Raw genomic sequence first — 16,756 nt, forward strand, 5'->3', positions numbered from 1 at the left:
GAATAATCCTTTATAAGGTATCTGCACTACCCACGAAACAGTCTAGTATTGTTTGAAAGTACTTAAATTAGTTGTAAATGGATATTATGAACTCCAGGGCAACCGCTAAAAAGATTTTTAAAAGATAAAGTACATTTGGAAAAGATGAACTTAGAAAGGAAATTTCTAAATTTTTAAATTTCTAAAAAAAGAATTTTTTGTTTGAGTATAGCTGGCAATGTTAGTTTCAGGTGTACAACATCATGATTCAACCACTCTGTATATTAAGCTACATGCACCTGAACTGTAGCTACCATCTGTCACCGTACATCACTATTCCAATACCATCCAATATCTTCCCTTTGCTGTACCCTCTATTCCCATGATTTATTCGTTCCAAACTGGAAGCCTGTATCTCCCACCCTTCTTCACCCATTGTGCCCATCTCTCCTCCCCCTTCTCTTCTGGCATGTACCAGTTTGTTTTCTGTATTCTTAGGTCTGATACTGTCTTTTTTGTTTGCTTGTTCATTTGTTCTGTTTTTTAGATTCCAAGTATACCTGAAACCATATGGTATATGTCTTTCTCTGACTTATCTCACATAGTGTAATATCCTCTATGTCTATGCACATTGTCACAAATGGCAAGATTCTTTTTTATGGCTGTGTAATATTTGAGGGTGTGTGTGTGTGTGCACGTGTGTGTGCGTGCACACGCATGTCCCATCTCCCTTCTCCATTCATCTATGGATGGATACTTGGATAGCTTCCATATCCTGGCTACTGTAAATAATGCCGCATTGAATATAAGGGCGCATGTATCTTTTTGAATTAGTGTTTTTGTTTGCTTTGAGTAAATAGCCAGTAGTGGAATTTGAAAAAATAGATTGAAAAATATATCACTGAAATTAAAAACTAAATGGATGAGTTGGGGAAAAAAAAGATTAAATAAAAACAGAAGTAACATCAGGGCTGAAAGGTCTGGAGAAATTATGCAGGTGTCGTCTAGGGAGTGAGAGAGTTGGAAAACACAGAAGAGATGTTACACAGGATACAGGCTATAGCACAGTCCAGAGGAATACTGCACAACCTGAAGTTTAGTATGGGACGACATTTAAGGCCACAAGAATGGTACAAGTGGTTCTTGGGAGTCCTTCTATAGGAACAGAACCAAAAAACAAGGGCAGGCCAGCTAAGCAGATCGGAGGAGGCTTATAAACAGATCCTGGTACATTTTGGTGATGCTCCAATTTGGATTGACCATACGGTATAAAGTCACTGAATTGAAAATTATGATGTGAAACTTCTAGTAGTAACTGCTCATGCATATATTAGTAAAAATGGCGAAATGCAAAATACTTGGAAAATATGTGTAAGCCCGTCTCGTGGTAAAATTTGCAAAAATAATTAACATCTGTGTCATGACCCCATTATGGTGAGTTCAGCTATATTATGTCTGAAGTATTTTGATCTTGATCTGTGACTCCATGAACAGGAACATAGGATTATTAAAATGAGCCATTTCTAATAAAGATAAATGCATAGCACAGTAAGGATTTTTTGAGGAAATTTTGCTCTATAAGTGATTCCAAAGAGCAGACCAGAGCAACGTAAACATATCAATAGGAATATTGATTTTTTTGTAGATTAATTAATTTTTTGTAGATTAATACTTTATTACCAGTATTAAATATTTTAAAGTCTTTTTCGTGGGCTTGAATTTGTATAGGGATACTAGTGCATCTAATACTGTGAAACAGAGAAATGAAGTGTGTGAAAACTTAAACAATCTAGCCCATCACCTTCGTTGTGCTGTGGGAGACAAGAGGTAGGATCAATCCTGCATTAACAGCATTCTCTAGACCCTTTTGCTGTGATATGCTTGTGGTGGCATTATGTTGGCTGATTTGTTATTGTTCACTTCCAATTATATCTGAGTAATTATTTTGTATTTTTTAAAAGATTTTATTTATTTGACAGAGATCACAAGTAGGTGGAGAAGCAGGCAGAGAGAGAGGAGGAAGCAGGTTCCCTGCTGAGCAGAGAGCCCAATGCGGAGCTCCATCCCAGGACCCTGAGATCATGACCTGAGCCGAAGGCAGAGGTTTTAACCCACTGAGCCACCCAGACGCCCCTTGTTTTGTATTTTTTTTTAAATTTATTTATTTGACAGAAAGAGAGAGAGAGATCACAAGTAGGCAAGAGAGGCAGGGTGGGGGGGGAAGCAGGCTCCCCGCTGAGCAGAGAGCCCAATGTGGGGCTCAATCCCAGGACTCCGAGATCATGACCTGAGCTGAAGGCAGAAGCTTAACCCACTGAGCCACCCAGGCGTTCCTTGTTTTGTTTTGTTTTGTTTTTAAAGACTTTTATTTATTTATTTTTTTTAAAGCTTTAATTTATTTATTTGACAGACAGAGATCCCAAGTAGGCAGAGAGGGAGAGGAGGAAGCAGGCTCCCTGCTGAGCAGAGAGCCCGATGTGCGGCTCGATCCCAGGACCCCGGGATCATGACCTGAGCTGAAGGCAGAAGCTTAACCCACTGAGCCACCCAGGCGCTCCTTGTTTTGTATTTTTAATCATAACTGAAAAATTTGAAAATATGATTTGGTATTCCCCTAAATAATATCAAGAACTTGAAATACGTACCCCAGAGCAAACTTTTAATTTAACTATTACATCCTTTCTGTCTTTAGTATTTCCTGGCTGGCAGCAGAAAAGTTAGCATGACCTTTGTGCTTGGTGATGAAGGTGTGTTCACCTATCACATTAGGTAGGAACAATTGCTGATTTCAAACAGATATTTTCTCCAGGACATATTTGCAAAAATACTCCTTTCTTAAAAAAAATCTGATTGTTTTAATGTAGCCTCCATCATCTAACAGACTCCCAGGAGACATTAACAGAAAAAGATGAAGAAAAATGTTTTGTTTATATTTGTTAATGTATTCTAGTGTGTGGGCATCTGATTTTCACTACTGTGCTTCCTAGGCTTATAATAGATAACAAATCTCATATAAGAGCAAGGGACATACACTAAGTAATGCATAAGGCACCACTGGAATGCATAATCTATGAAAATACCCTTCCTAAAACCAAGTTGAAAAGACCCTGAAACCGAGGAGGAATGCGTAACACAGCATGAAGGAAGATGGTAGAAGGGGCATGGCCGATCATTTGGGAAAAGAGATACATTCTGGCAAAATACGTTGTTCTGAAATTGGTTTTGACGTTAAAAAATGGTATTATACCACCAATGACTGCTGGAGAAAATAATCTGAATTTGAGACAGACTCATATGCATCTTCTTTATAATTTATTTCAATCTATAAACCCATGTAGGCCTTCTCAAATTAATCCCATCCTTTTAAATGACCAATTAAACTCATGTCCAAAAAATCGATTCAGGCCCATGGTTGATCGTAAAGTAAGTAGACATTGATTTTCTAAAAATCTCACTTTGTCCATCTTGTACAAGTTTGGTTTATTTTTAATGGACTGGTCAAAGCGAGTACAAAAGATGAGTCCATAAATAAAAACAAATACAGTATTGTTAACAGATTTGGGTAAATATTTTAGAGGAATTAATGCTCTATGTCCGAATGAGCATAGATAATCATTATTGACCACAAATTTATGTTAAAGAAATAAATATGAAATGTACTGAAACCTAAGGTTTTCATGTGTACAACCAAATTAGTCAAGCCTACTCAACTGAATAAGAGAAATCACTGTGCGTACTATAAAAAGTGGTAAGGAAAGGGGAGTGGCCTAAGTCCCCTATCTCCAGTGTCACCTGTCCTCTGCCTTCCTACCCACAGATTTACATTTAAATAGATGGTGTTAATTGTGGGAGGGAGTAGCAAAACTCAGCACTCTGAGGAACCCTGAGTGGGTCACAAACTTTGTTGTTTTTTTAACCTGTTCCCTAAGCTTGTCAACCCTAAAGAACAATTTGTAAAGCTTTCAACGGTAGGGTAAGATAAAACTAAGAGCCCTGTCCTGAATTGGAAATCAATAAAGCATTAAAAATGCAAATACATTCTTGTTAATATGATATAATTGTGAAGAACTTTTAGGCGTTCAATTACCATTTAACACAAAAGCCTGTAACGATTTAATTAGGAATCCTTCACCTAATTGAGGCCAAGATTGTTAGCAGTGGATGTCTAATTAGCTTGCTTATAGTAGCTATCTTTTTTGAAAACTCCCTGGGTAAAATCCTTCCTTAAAAGATATCCGCTCCCCACCCCCAACACAACACACACACACACACACACACACACACACACACACACACTGCATGTCGAAGCTATTAAAATCCAAATAAAGTCTGTCCCTGAGTAGTACTATTGTAGCACCATCAAATTTCTGGTTTTGACAGTATGTTATGTTTATATGTTACTGTGGGAAGAAGCTGGGTGACGGGTACTCAGGAAGGCTCCGTAACTACTTTGGCAACTTTTGCTTACTATACAATTTCAAAATAGTTAAAAGTGCGTCCAGATCTTTCAGAATTACAAAAGCATGTGAATGGGCTACTTTGTCTTCAGAGATAATAGGAATTATTTTAGGCAATAATTGGTTCCATGAAATAAGGCCACGTTAATAGGACTTTTGTATAGGTCCAGTAAAGACCAATTGGGTCAGTCCAAAATTAAGAATTCAGATCACACAGGATCACTTCGAAACATTGTTGAAGATTTCCCTGACTTTATCCATCCCTCGTTTGCTGTCAGCCAGATTATGGGCTTTCAACATCCAGGTATAAAACCTCAGCTGGAAATAAAATCCAAAATAAAGTCATCAAATTAATCTCCTATGCCTAAGGGAATAAATAGCCCATTTTATGTTCTTAAAGATTAAGTCTTCATAATTATTTTAATGGAAATGTATAAAAAGAAACAGTATTTTATAATAAGCAAACAAGAACCAAGACAGATTTATTGTTGTCAAGTCTCTAGGAGCAGCAATGACCTAATTATGTCCCCTGAAGCTCTAGGGTTGTCAGGTAGTTCAGGAGGGAAAAGAAAAAAAAAAAAAGAGGGTAGTAGCCAAATAAATTATATAATTACTCATGGATAACGTAATGTTTCCATGTTGATAGATCTGAGTGGGTTTTTTTTTTTTCTTTATACTCAGCACATACTGAACAAAATCTGGCTTTGGAATTCTTTTCAGAATTTCCAGTTAACTTCGTTCTACTGAGCACCTGTGGGAATGACTAGTAGAGAGTCAGAGCGTGCTTCCTAACGCCGTCTAGCTTCAGCAGCCCAGGTTGGAAATGTATATCCCAGGTAGCTTGGGTTGGTCCTTGTAAAAAAACGATAAATTATTCCTTCCTTTCATGATTCCAGGGTGTTGATAACTTTTATTAGAGTCACCTCACTCTCATTTTTTTTTTTTAATCTTCGTCTTCAGAATTGCATTTTAAAGAAACACAGATGAGGGGTTCTTGGGTGGCTTAGTGAGTTAAGCATCTGCCTTCCACTCGGGTCATGATCCCAGAACCTGGGATTGAGCCCCACATTGGGCTCTCTGCTCAGTGGGGAGCCTCCTCCCTCTCCCTCTGCTCCCACCATTTGTGCTCTCTCTCTCTCTCTCAAATAAGTAAATCTTAAAACACAGATGAAACATTTATTTTTATCTTGGTTACAATTCACGAGATCCCAGATCTGCATGACTAGGAGCTTGCTTACTCGTCCAGCACGAGCTGTTTCCCATGTGTGCTCAGCCACCCCCCATCTGTGCCGGCCCCTTTCAGTTCTTTGAACACGCCAAGTGCTTCCATGCCTCCGGGCTTCCTCCCAGGCGGTTCCCTCCACCTAGACTTCTTGCCTCTAATCTATATGGTGCTGCCTTTTTTTTTTTTTAATATCATCCATTCATCCATAATTTAAATGTCACTTCAAATGGCACTTGGAGATCTAAGACCGTGTGATACTTTTTCTTTAAATAGGGAGGTTCTACAGATAGTCTGTGAGGATTTTCACATGGGAGAAGAAAATGTGTCTGCAATCTTGTGGGTCTGGATATGCATTTTGTGTCCAGGGAATATCCTGTACATATCACAGCTGCTAGGGGGATAGGTCGTGGACTCATTCCGGAAGTGGGTCATTGGTGGGGGTGAAGGGTCCATTTTGGCAGAGGGCCCTTATGTCCCGTGTGCACAGGCGTAGGGCTCAGCGTGGGGAAACAGATCCGCAGAATAGTGTTAAAAGCTGTGGTACTTGGATATTCACATCCAGATCATTACCCCTATGATCCATTACTATAGAATTGTATGTCCTTCATTGCTTTCCCATTTTAGCCATGTTACACTGGGAACCATGGGCTCATGCTTGAATGTATCACAAGCTTTACTCACAGGGATTTTACCTCCTCTGTGCCCACAGTGGTAAACACCTCGTTCTCCCATACATCCCTTTTCTCTCTAACACTCCAGTTAATGGCACTGCTTTCCTACTCATCAGGCCACCAAGTTGGAAAGGATGGCATAAGAGAGGGAGAATGTTAGGATTTTGCTAAAGAAATAAAAATAAAATATCCTTGGGGTGCCTGGGTGGCTCAGTGGGTTAAAGTCTCTGCCTTCGGCTCAGGTCATGATCCCAGGGTCCTGGGATCAAGTCCCGCATTCCTGCATCAGGCTCTCTGCTCAGCGGGGAGCCTGCTTCTCCCTCTGCCTGCTTCTCTGCCTAGTTGTGATCTCTGTCTGTCAAATAAATAAAATCTTAAAAAAAATAAAATAAAATATCCTTGTGAACGAAGCATGTTATTCACTCACCAAACCCTCCTTAGTAGCTATCGCTCTTGAAGCAAGCTATGGCTGGCAACTGCTATGTTGGGAACTTGAGCAATTGTAAATATCTAGCTCTGCTCTCCTTTGGTAGAAAACTGTGGTCCCTTGATACATCAGGTGATTTATCAACTGGTCCCACCTCTTGGCCTCTCCACCTGTTTTTCAAAACTCTCAATCAGCAGCAACTACACGGATCGTATATTTTTAGACCTAAAGATAAAAAGGAGCAGTACTCCGCATTACATGATATTTTAAAATAACATTTACCTCTTGACCTTGCCATTTTTATGAATATATTTAAAATGAGTTTCTCTTTCCCTTCAGCTTCATTTTTAACTTGACTCTAAATAGGCGGTTGGTAGAAAACTAAGGTACGAGTAAGAATATAGAAACAAGGCATTAGTCGAAATACAGAACTATAGAAACATTAAAATGAAAAAAAATGCTGCTGCCTACAAAATAGCCCTTAAAACTGCCTGAATGAGTTACAGAGAGGATTGTTCACAGTCATAAAAATAGCATTTTTATACAATGCTGAAGTTACAGTAAGAAAAGAAGCAAATACCTTCCCAGCACATTCAGGACATGCCCCCTTCTCAGTCAGCTGGTTTTGCTCAGCAATTATGTGGTAAACACTTTCCTTCGGGATTTTTCTGTTTCTTCCCATAAAGACCAGAGGTCTATTATGTAAAATGTGAACAGTGAACTAGAATCAGAAAAAGGGAAGTAAACGACCTTTCTGTGCCATTAAAAAAAAAATAAAATCATTTAGTTTCAAATTAGAGTCATTCCAATGAATTTTGGCCTAAAATTGTCAACATAACTGATGTTATAATTCTAGATGCTTCTGACAAGAAGTGAGAAAAAGTCCAGGAGCCAGCTCTTTGGTTTTCTGAAGACGCGAGATGTGTTCAAAAACCCTTTTACACAAATTGCCAATATTAGGTTAAAAAAAAAACACAAAGCAAAAGAGCCTCATCCATCTTGAGTAAACAGATATTTTAGCAGATATTTATTTCTTTACATTAGCAAAATATGCCAAATACATTTTTAAAGAGACAAATTGGTGATTTTTTCCCACTGAATTCCTGTGCCTTGCTGAAGTATTTTCTGCTCCGTCGACATGGTCTGCTTCATTAACAAAGCTAAGTAGAGACATGGAAGTGTTTTATGTTATTAATATACCTTAAAAGTCACAAAAGAATCACAAATAAAGTAACTTTAAGAGGGAGTAGACTTTCTCTTTACATTTTAATTTACATGCAGTCATTGCTATTTTGATTTTTATCTTGCTACAGCAACCAATTTTGACTGAATAGGTGACTTCTTTTATCTACCCATTCTTCCTAATTCTTTTGAAATAAGTGAAAAATGAAAGATTGATTTAGCTGTGAACAATTGGATAGTCCTTTTTTCTTTCTCGTTTCTTTCTTTTTTTTAAGACATTTTCATCATCACTATATACCACTTTCCCAATTACATTTTAGAAAGATAGAGGGTGTTTGGCAAACCTTGACATTCTCTTTGTATCTCTTAATCAAAGGCATGTTCAAGTGAGTAGTAAGGCTAAAAGGACATAGTTCTCCGGGAAAGGCAGGAAGGAAAATAGCCTTTCCCCAAGCACCCAGGGAAGGCACTTATTACTGCCAGACCTTTCAAATGTTTCTTTGTATCTTGGTCCCTAAGAGGTGTTTCTCCTGAAGGCTGTATCGGGAGCATAAAGGATGCAAAGACTGTCTGTTTACAACCACCATTCTTCTCAAAGGCAAAGGGCCTGCTTTCTTCCAGAGCACTCTGGGCCTTGTCTACACCACACCTGCCAGTCTGTAACACAGTTTGGTTGCAGTGTTTGGACAACTCAGTATAGGAGCCCTTAAGCCACTGCAAATAATTTAAAATTAGCAGGGAGGTGAGGAGGAGAGAGAGAAATGAATTGAGAGAAGCCACCAAAGGGCTCCAGTCTGAGAACCAGAAGGGGTTGGGACAGTCAGGGACAGTCCCTTGTCACAGTCACTGAAGATTTTGTGGAGAATGTGGGTGCCTGTGTTTGAAGTTGTGTCTGTTGTTCCTCAATGGGGCCCATTCTATTTCCCTCAAATCCTCATTCTTCAAGTAAGAATATGAGCTCCCCTATCGTGATGTGGGAGGTTTTGATGTATTGTAGTGATTGTGTAGAAATAGGGACATTTTTTTCAAGGTGATGCCACGGAGTGGAAACCTGCATACCCAGGACATTGAAATCATCTGACCGTGTCGGGCATGAGGGGCGAGCCCCAGGTGACCCAGACCGTCATTGCCACTCAGGAAGTAGCACACATGTTGGGGATTGGGTTTTAGGATCAAGGCAGTTTTTCTGACAGGAATGTGCCAGCTAACATTTAGGTGACAGAGGAAGTGGTTAACAGGGGAGCGGTTTCCATGAGAAAACGGGGCCCTCAAAATTGAGAGGAGAGTCTTGTGGTTCCTGGCAGCCCAGAACCTAAAACAGAAGGGAGTTGAATAGAAAAGCCTGTTCTGGGGAATGGCAGCCAAGCAGCGGTGACTCACTCTGTCATCTGGTGAAGACACTTGGTGTGTCGCTGAGTCTGCTGTGAAAGAGAGACAGAGATGGGATGTAGGAGCAGGTGTGGGTCCGGAGGGAGGGCTTCTGGGTGGGCTTTGTTGTTGCCCCCTCCCCCCCCATAATTCCTAGTGCTCTGCACGTCTCCCCATTCACCTGCACACACCTCCTGTCCTCATGCTCCCTTCTAGGCCCTTCCAGCCGCCTTCCCATGGCGGTGGCTCTGCCACCCTTGAAGGGAGTGGATTGTGCAACGAGCAATGGAACAGGCCTTTTGGCATGAGGTCACCTGTGCCCCTTCCTCGTATCAGGACAGCTCTTGCTCTCTCTGGGGACAGAGTGGGCTGCTGCTCTGCCTCCTTTCCATGGAGGATGTCAGGGAGACAGGAGCTGGAGAACATTCCTGGGGGCTCCTGGGCCTGAGGACAGTGAAGCTTGTCATCCTGCCAGTCCTCCTGGGACTGTGCTCTGACAGCTGGACCTACTCACGCTGAGATGCACCAGTTCCAGTATTTTCTCCTCTGCTCCAGACAGTGAAAGCCTGGTTCGTTGCCTGTCACCTGGCCTGGGGCATTGGGGTCACCTGTGCTTTGGAGCGCATCCCAGAGTTCTTCAAGTACATTAGTACAGCAGGAGCTGGCTGGGGAAGGGGACGTCCTGGGCAGCCACCTCCCCTCCTCCACTAGTGCCCTCATCCCAGGCAGTTGGTCTGCTATCTCAGTTGTGGGCTGTGGTGACAAAATGGCAGCGAGCCCCTTTTCAAATCTGTGGACAGCTAAAATATGGAACACTTTGAAAGACACTATGTTTCTTGCCATCTTCAGAGTACGTAAACATACTGACATAAACGTAACCCTGCCTCATCAGAATGGCTGGGCTTTAACCAACCCGGCTTCATGGGAATAACCATCTTGTTCCTATTTAATGTCCAGTATAAAGTCTCCGAGACACAGTAATTGGGACATTTAATAAGAATAATGGTATCATAATTATTCTCGCTGGGAATTGTGGTCTTCACCTAGAAATGCAGCTTTACTTTGCAGCATTTTCTTAATTGCAAGAGCTCATTTTTGCTCCTAGGCACCCCCCAAGGGCTATGGAACATTCTATTGTATCTGGCACTTACTTGACTCCTGGGAACTTTTGTCCCCTCCTCTTCATAAAGCATCTCTTGGGGATGAGGGAGCAAACACTTTAGCATTTCATTCTTACCCCGTCGTGCCTGTGCCTGTATTACGAATTCAAATATCATTTTTTCTAAAACTGAAAACATAAGCAAATTAATGGAATTGAGTTCTATTCTTAGAGAGTTCTGAATTTCCTTAGGATAAACTTTTAGCTACATTCAAACTTGGGGAGAGACTTCAGCGGTACATTCACGTGTAAGCTATCCTCTGACACTCGGACCCATTTATCTTCTGATTAATGAATGCAGAGTCGATCGTTTCCAGGGATAAAATGTCAGAGTTCTTCAGTTTTTGCTCCCAAGTCAGTTGTATTTATTGCATACCTATTTTTTTTTAATAAAATGTATTTTTAGAACAATTTTAGAAATAGGGAAAAATTGGGGCTCCTGGATGGCTCAGTCAGTTAAGTATCCGACTCTCGGCATCTGCTTTGGTCATGATCTCAGGGTTGTGAGGTCGAACTCTGCGTCAGGCTCCACACCCAGCACGGAGCCTGCTTAAGATTGTCTCTCTCTCTTCCTCTCCCCCTCCCTGCATCCTCTCTCCCTTAAAAAAAAAAAAAAAAAGAGAGAGAGAGAGAGAGGAATAGTGAAAATAGTACAAGGAATCTCCATATAACCACCATATAACCCACACTCTGTTTCCTCTGTCACTAACATCTAATGTTAGTATGTTACATTTGTTATGAACCAATGTCCGTACACTTTGGTTAACCTAAGTCTGTATTTTATTCAGATTCCCTTTGTTTTTACTTAATGTTCTTTTCTTTTCCAGCATCCCATCCAGGCTACCATATTACCTTCAGTAGTCATTTCTCCTCAGCCTACTCTTGGCTGTAAGTTTCTTAGCCTTTCCTCGCTTTTGGTGACATTGACAATTTGGGGAGACACTGGTTAACTACTTGGTAGAATGTCTCTACATTGGGATGTATCTGATGTTTTTCTTATGATTAGATGAGGGCTGTGTGTTTTGGGGAGGAAGAGCACAGAGGTAGGGTGCCATTTTTATCACATCAGATCAAGGGTACATGGTATAAATTACTTGTTGTTGATGTTGGTGTTGGTTGTTGTTGATGTTGGTTTTGGTCGGTGGCTAACAAAGCGTTTGACAGATTTCACCACTTAAAGTTACTCTACTCTGGCAGTCCCTTTCCATCGTCTACTTTTGGAAGGAAGTCACTGCGCATTCTCTTGATGGGTCATAGGAAATACAAGACCAGCCAGGGGGATCATGAGTCTCAGAAACTAAGGAAGTGTTCAAAAAACAGAAGGCTGGAGTTACGTCAGTGGGATACAGGAGCCGACTTGAAAGACGTTGCAGGGTCTTTCCGGGGTGGCTCATTCGGTTAAGCAGCCAACTCTTGGTTTTGGCTCAAATCATGATCTCAGAGTCCTGGGATCAAGCCCAACACCAGGCTCTGAGCTCCACAGGGAGTCTGCTTGAGATTCTTTCTCTCCCTTTCCCCCTCTCCTACTTGAACTCTCTCTCTCTCTTTCTCTGTCTAAAGTAAATAAACCCTTCAAAAACCTTTCCAAAGGCCAAAACTGAATTAATGTTAGCAACAAAATAAATAGCATTGTATTGGATTATAACCCAAAGTACAAAATAAATGTACATGTGTCATATTAATATGCATAAATAATTGAATAAATAAATGCACAAGAGGAAACTTCCATACTGAAATATCCAAGTAATATATGCAGATAATGCCCCTCCCGGAAGTTGGGACTGGTCCTCCTCATGTCCAAGCCCCCCTAATGAGGGCTGGATTCTGTGATTTGCTTCCAAAGAATGGAGTAGGGGAAGGTAAAAAGAATAACTTAAGAGTGGAGAAATGGGGCATACCCTGCCTTAGCCGAGTGTTGAAGTCCGACATCCTTCATGATGTCATATCAACATCATGTTCCCCCTGATACGAGGTGATGAAGGAAGGGCACTTCACCTCTCTGGTAGCCTTCCCCAAAGCCTGTGACCCCCCCCATCAAATCATAAGACATCAGACTGTCCCAGACTGCGGGACTTTCTACAGGATGCCCAGAAATACTCCCTAAGACCGTGAAGGTCATTAAAAGAGAGAGAGAGAGAATGGGAGAGAAGCTGTTGTAGATCATAGGAAGCTGGAGAGACAGGACAACCAAATCCAATGTGATATATCCTGTATTGAATCTTGGAACAGGAATTGGGCTTTCATGGAAAAATTCATGGAATCCGAATGAAGTCAGAACTGTAGTTAACAGTAATGTTCCTACATCAGTTTCTTAGTTTTGACAAATGTCCCATGGTTCTGTAAGATGTTAAGAGTAATGGGAGAAAAAAAAATAATGGGAGAGGCGAAGTCTGAATGTCTCCACAGCTCTTCTGTGCATCTCATAGTATTCTAATAGAGGAAGTTTATGTTTAAAACAAAACAAAACAAAAAGCTAGTGTTTCTAAATTTAAAATAAAATAAATCCTCTCTTGAGGATGTGTGTTCAGCATAGCATTGTCACACAAACATACGGGCTAACTGGAATGGCTCCTTACATTTCTCGTAACGACTAGTGTAAGTCACAGGTAGCAGAAGTATTTCTGACCTTCAAATCTAAGGAAATCATAAAAAGATTCAAGATTCCATTATCTTCACGTGAACCAGGTAATCAACCAGAATTTCTTTTATTTAGAGCAGATGGTTTTCCATATTTCTTCGCTGAAACTCTTCACTTTGCAAGCAAATCTATTCTTGCATTTAATTGGGGGGAAAAGGCCTCAGATGTTCTGGGCCCGTTCAATATTGGTGGTTCTCCCACTCACGCTGCTTGGAATATAAAAAGATATTTTTACTGTGGTAAGTGGCTGAGTCTGAAGACCTTGCAACTAGAAATACAGCCCCAAAAACTACAGAGGATGTTGCCATTTTGGAATAACCCAGAAAGAGTATACAAGGAGTATGAGGGTCACATAATGTCCAGTCTCCCACCTTATGCTGGTAGACCTAATACAACATATTAACATCAACTGAGTAATATTTAGAAATAAGTATTACATCTTGTTAGATGCACAGAAGCTACAAGAAAGTATACTGAGCTACATAAAAGTGTGATTTCTATTAAACGGAGAATGCCAATTTGTCTTTTTAGTATCTGTAAGTAATACGGTTCTTCTGTATATAGTTCTGATAAGTAACGGACAGAATATGGAATTTTTTTTTTTATAGATTTTATTTATTTGTCAGAGAGAGAGGGAGAGCGAGCGAGCACAGGCAGACAGAATGGCAGGCAGAGGCAGAGGGAGAAGCAGGCTCCCCGCCAAGCAAGGAGCCCCATGCAGGACTCGATCCCAGGACGCTGGGATCATGACCTGAGCTGAAGGCAGCCGCCCAACCAACTGAGCCACCCAGGCGTCCCCAGAATATGGAATTTTGATCTTACCTATACTATTAGAATTTGTGATGAAATTAGATGAGCATATGAATTTCTTACATTTCATAAAAATAGTATTTTATTTAGAAAATAAGAATTTTTCTTTTTTTTCTTTCTCATATCTATATTCTAGTATCTAGCATACATTTGATCTAGTTAATGGGAGCCTAAACTCGAAAGGAAAGCAGTCAGAGTGTTGTTTCAAGAGCCCTCCGTCACAAAGATCAAACTTTGTACTTAATTACTTAACATAGTCTGCTCATTATTACAGAAACTACTTGGTTTCAAACGGTATGAATTTTACTTTCTCTTTTTTGCCACTTAAAGTAAGGGAAATATAGAGGAGAATGTAGTGACGCATATTCATTTTTTCCTCTTCTTAAACAAACTCCTTTCAGTTAAAGAATGGAGAAGAAAACACTGTTTGGGATAATTTTGGGGATTAAGAAAACAACATTGCTCTGCCCTCTTGCATATAATCAATTTTTCTACTAAAGGGTAAATTTGACATTCTTCCAACTACCACTAAAACTGTCAGAAAATCCTTAAAAATAGCATTTAAAAAAATAAATAGCGCCCCTTCACATCTTTTAAATTGGTCAATTTTGATTGCCTAGTTCCCTGAAACACTTTGGAATCCACTTGAGTATAGATGGCCTAAGCCAGTCATTATGAAAGCCATTAAAGAGAGACAGCAAATTTAGACAGCAAGATGTTGTAGAAACATATTAGAATGTGTGCCCAGACGCCGCTTAGGAGCGATACCATGATTTCTTAAATATATCCATCTCCTGGATCGGTACCAATCATTATAATTGATACATGCATTTTTGGTTGGGTGTAAAAATGTGATCTGAATTTGCAAGCACAGGTTTCTTTTATAGGGTGGGATGAGACACAGCAAGAAATAAAACTAAACATGACTTCCAGCCAGAGGTGGGACTTAAATGTAGGTCTCCCTGAGGTCAGGAGCTCTGAGAAGGTCCTGATAGGGACCATCATCCTTATCCTTCCCTCCACGCTCCCCACTCCACATCCTTAGGGCAACAGAAGGGCCATACTACACCAAGGGACTGTTGGATGGTAACTGTCCACGGTCTGCAGTGGCCTCCAGATTCATGAATGAGAACTACTGTGTCTGCAGTGCAAGGAATAATGAGTACAGGTGAAAGGAATGATGAAATCATTTGGTGGCCGAAGGATGTGGATTATTAAAAATAGAATTTTAATTTTGGGAATTGTTTGATATACACATCAGTTGATTTTTTTTTTTAATAAAGCTGCATTACTTTTAAAATGACCTGTGTGCCTTTTGTAAATTTTTTTTTTTTTAAGATTTTATTTATTTATTTGACAGAGAGAAATCACAAGTAGGCAGAGAGGCAAGCAGAGAGAGAGGAGGAAGCAGGCTCTCCGCTGAGCGGAAAGCCCGATGTGGGGCTTGAACCCAGGACCTGGGATCATGACCTGAGCCGAAGGCAGTGGCTTAACCTACTGAGCCACCCAGGCGCCCCTTGTAAATTTAAGATCTAATACAATCCTCAGAAAGTAGGAGAAGCTGCTCCTGAGGACAGTCATGGTTCAGTCATGAACGTGACTGTGCCTCATGCTATGGCCTACCCAGCATTGGCTGTTAATGGAGCAGATGGATGTTACAGGCTTGAGTTTTGTCCCTGCCCAATTTCTGTGTTGAAGTCCTGACCCCCAGTATTTCAGAACGTGAGAGTGTTTGGAGATAAGGTCGTTAAAGAGGTGATTAAGTTAAAATGAGGTCATGAGGGTGGACCCTCGCCCATTATGACTCGTATCCATATGAGAAGAGGAGATGAAGACACAGACAAGTGCGGAGAGAAGACCAAGCGAGGATGTAGGGAAAAGACTGTCCTCGGGCTCTTCAAGCCAAAGAGAGAAGCCTCAGAAGGAACCAACCATGCTGATACCTTATTCGTAGACCTCTAGCTTCCAGAACCCTGAAAAAAATTTTTGTCTGTTGGTTAAGCCACCCAATCTGTGGTGCTTTGATATGATACCCATATTTGTTTGTTTGTTTGTGTGCTTATCTGTTTGTTGAATAAGCCAGTTTGCCATGGGGTTTCAGTCACTTACCACTCACTAATGCTGAAAAATACCTACTTCCTTCTTCCTCACTGGCTTAAGCTCTTGGTTTTCTTCAAAAGTGTGGTGGTTCCTTGTGGGCCTTCCATGTTTAATGAAGTAGACAACCTAACAGAAAGCTCTGTGTGCTTGCGCTTTCCAGAGCTTCATTTTAGGTGGATCCAGAGCAGAGCAGTGTCCGGGCTGAGTGGGAAGGCTTCCTGCAGAGGGGAGCACCCACCCCCGCGTCCCAGCTCTCTTCAGACGGTGTGTGCTAGCACTTACCTGAGAACTTCGGTAGTGCTTGGCCTGACCGTCTCCCTTTTCAGTGCATGAAGTTGGAGAAGCTGTGGTGGGACCCGAAGGATTACCTTTTTAATAATGTTTCAATTCTTCTCTGTTGTTTTAGCTCGGCCTCTTGTTCCTGTTTGCCCCTACCTTCCCCCCACCCCGCCCAAGGCAAAATACCTGCTAGCTCCACTTCTGGATATTTCTGGAACTCTACTTGGCAGGGCAGGCTGATTCTCTTTTCTACTCCTACTTTTTTTTTTCTTTAAGATTTTGTTTATTTATGTGACAGAGAAAAAGAGAAAGAAGGAACACAGTAGGGAGAGTGGGAGTGGGAGAGGGAGAACCAGTTTTCCTGCTGAGGAGGGAGCCCGATGTGGGGCTCGTCCCAGGACCCCAGGATCATGACCTCAGCCGAAGGCAGACGCCCAAAGACTGAGCCACCCAGGCACCCC

Source organism: Lutra lutra, chromosome 17 (assembly GCF_902655055.1).
Source record: "Lutra lutra chromosome 17, mLutLut1.2, whole genome shotgun sequence".
Classification (NCBI taxonomy): domain Eukaryota; kingdom Metazoa; phylum Chordata; class Mammalia; order Carnivora; family Mustelidae; genus Lutra; species Lutra lutra.